Below are 2,931 nucleotides of genomic sequence, written 5' to 3'. Positions count from 1 at the left end.
ACTCACTCATCCCTGTCACCATCACATTGCATGTGACCCTTAAGCTAGCTACAAACTATACAAAATTTGGGCCGATTTGTGAATAGACAGATGAGCACCCTCATTCATTGTATAGTGTGTATGAATGATCATTTTATCATTTCACCAATAAAATGGTTAAAAAACATCCACAAACGCATTCCTTTGATTATCTGAACTGTTGGTCAAGAATGAAAATATTTGCCTCAATTTCCTGATATCGAGCAGTGTGTGTGCATTCTAAATAATCTGCCCATATTCCCTATGTTCCCCTGTCACTTTTTCATCCTCCTTGTGGACTTATGCAAAATGAGTATGGTGTGGTGGAAAATTGGTAGCTTCCAATGAAAAATTGCATAATGTGTAGCACAGATATTGGGGCTTTCAATTGCCAAAAAATTGTCCCGTTCCTCATCCCGATCAAAAAATCTGAGAGTGTGTAGCTAGCTTTTGTTGGGATCTCCACCAAAGTGTACTGGTTTGTTGTGCAAGATGTCTGTATATTCAAATGGGTGAGGGCATCCCTTGCTAAGTACGGAATATGTCATACTTTGCTACTTGCCCGGAAAGTCCAGGGGGGCTGTTATGAATCCCAAGATGAATCTCTTCAGAAGGAGGCAATAGCTCTGAGGATAATTGCGATGGGATCAACCGAAGGACAGTGCAGTTGTAACTCAAGGCTGGAGATGCTAGACAAAGGTGGAAATCTAGTGGTCACGGAGCAGCCTTGAGGGCTGGAGGTACTTGGCAAGGTGGTGACCCAATGGTTAAAGAGCAGCCTTGAGGGCTGGAGATACTTGGCAAGGTGGTGACCTGATGGTCACGGAGCAGCCTTGAGGGCTGGAGATACTTGGCAAGGTGGTGACCTGATGGTGACGGAGCAGCCTTGAGGGCTGGAAATACTTGGCAAGATGCAGAGCAGCAGAGATAACTTTAATGTAAGTTATGATGCAGAAATTTGTGATCACTGAAGATGCAGAACTGTGGTAAATGCTGCCGGAATTATGCGGCAATTGTGATGAGTGAAAACGCTGTACTGCGGTTAATGCTGCTGGGATAGTGCAGTAGTGGAGAGATGAGGTGTACACACACTGCTGAGGTGGTTGCAGTGTAAGACTGAAGACTCTTGGATGCAGCAGTGTGCACTGTGCCACCAGAATATGACAGGGTACTTGGAAGGCTGGAAGCACTCTGCAGCGGAGAAAGCCACATTGTTATGCTGGAACCTCAGATGCTGCAGTGCGGTTAATGCCGATAGGCAGTGATGCGGCAACTGGGAGGTGATGTGTACACTTGCTGTGGAGGTTGTTGAGGTGTTAGGCTGGAGACCCTCAGAGTGTGTACTGTGCTGCCGGAATGTGACATGACATTTGGAAGGCTGGTAGCACTCTGCAGCAGAGATAGCAGCGATGTTATGCTGGAACCTCACACGCAGTGCGGTTAATGCTGGTGGGATGTTATTAGACAGGAGACTTGACAGACTCAGGACTGGAGACGCTGACAATCACAATGAGAGATACAAACTCTATGGAACCGGAAACACATGTAAGATGCTATCACTGGCATCCAAGCAATGCACCAGCAGGACAGAAAAAAGAGGTAGAACCAATCCAGTCCTGGCAGGGATGACGTACAGCTGGATGGGAGGACTTCATGAGTTGACAGCATGCCGTCTCCATCTCCCAGCAACAGGTCTAAGAGAATCACCAGGAGCACCGTTGTCCAACAAGACGTGGCAGTGGCTTGTGACAGTAACCCCCCCTTGATGGGGGGTTAAGGAACCCCTAGACCCAGGTTTGTCAGGAAAGTTCTGAAAAAAATTCCTTATCAAGGCAGGAGCATTTAAATCTCTCTCAGGAACCCAGGAGTGCTCCTCTGGCCCATACCCTTTCCAGTGAACCAGGAACTGAAGACCCCCCTGTGACAATCTGGAATCTAGGATCTTTTCAACAAAGAACTCTTGATTCCCCCAGATGAGGACAGGGGGGCCATCTGGCACTGAACCTGGAAGAAGAAAACACCAGCTTGAGCAGAGAGCAGTGAATGTGTTATTGATTTTAAGGGTGTTGGGCAACTTCAGATGGAAGGCCACCAGATTAATATGAGAGATAATTCTAAAAGGCCCTATTAATTTAATTTAATTTTAATTCATTGGCGGATGTTACTATTTTTAGACGATAACCAGACCAGATCTTTCACCTTGAAATTGCATGGTTTCCGATGTTTATCCACCCATGTCTTGGAGTGACAAGATGCCCTGATGAGACATTGGTGAACCTTCCTTCAAATAGACCGGAGTCTAAAGACTGATGTAGAGGAAGGAGTTCCAGGTTGAGACCGTCTCAAAGGAATTAACTCTAAGGTGCTGCCCAGAATTACAGAACAATAGTGAAACAGAGGATGATGAGTGACAGGAATTATTGAAGGCAAATTCTGCACCAGGAAGAAGGGAAACCGAATCATTCTGGTATTTTGAGATGAAGCACCAGAGATACAGCTCCAATGACTGGTTTACCTGCTCAGTCTGTCCATTTGGTATCCGGAGGATAGACTGAGGTTGACGCCCAAGGCTGAACAATAATTTTCCAGAAGCATGCCACAAATTGGGTCCCTCAGTCCGAAATAATATCAACAGGTAGAGCATGGAGTCTGAAGATATGTGACATGAAAAGAGAAGATAATTCTTTAGCAGAAGGCAGTTTGGTGAGTGGGACGAAATGAGCCATTTTGCTAAAATGGTCAACAACTGTCCAGATGACCATACAACAAGAGGAAGATGAAAGATCCACAATGAAATCCATGGTGATGTGGGTCCAGGGCTTTGAAGGAGTAGGAAGAGGAAGTAGAAGACCGGGAGGAGCAGTACGAGGAGCTTTGTTCCCATTTCTTACCAGACGCCTCCTATACAGTTGA

This window comes from Taudactylus pleione, unplaced genomic scaffold (genome assembly GCF_031769625.1).
Source record: "Taudactylus pleione unplaced genomic scaffold, aTauple2 ptg000317l, whole genome shotgun sequence".
Taxonomy (NCBI): Eukaryota; Metazoa; Chordata; class Amphibia; order Anura; family Myobatrachidae; genus Taudactylus; species Taudactylus pleione.
The sequence above is the reverse complement of the archived record's forward strand: the minus strand, read 5'-3'. Positions refer to the sequence as shown.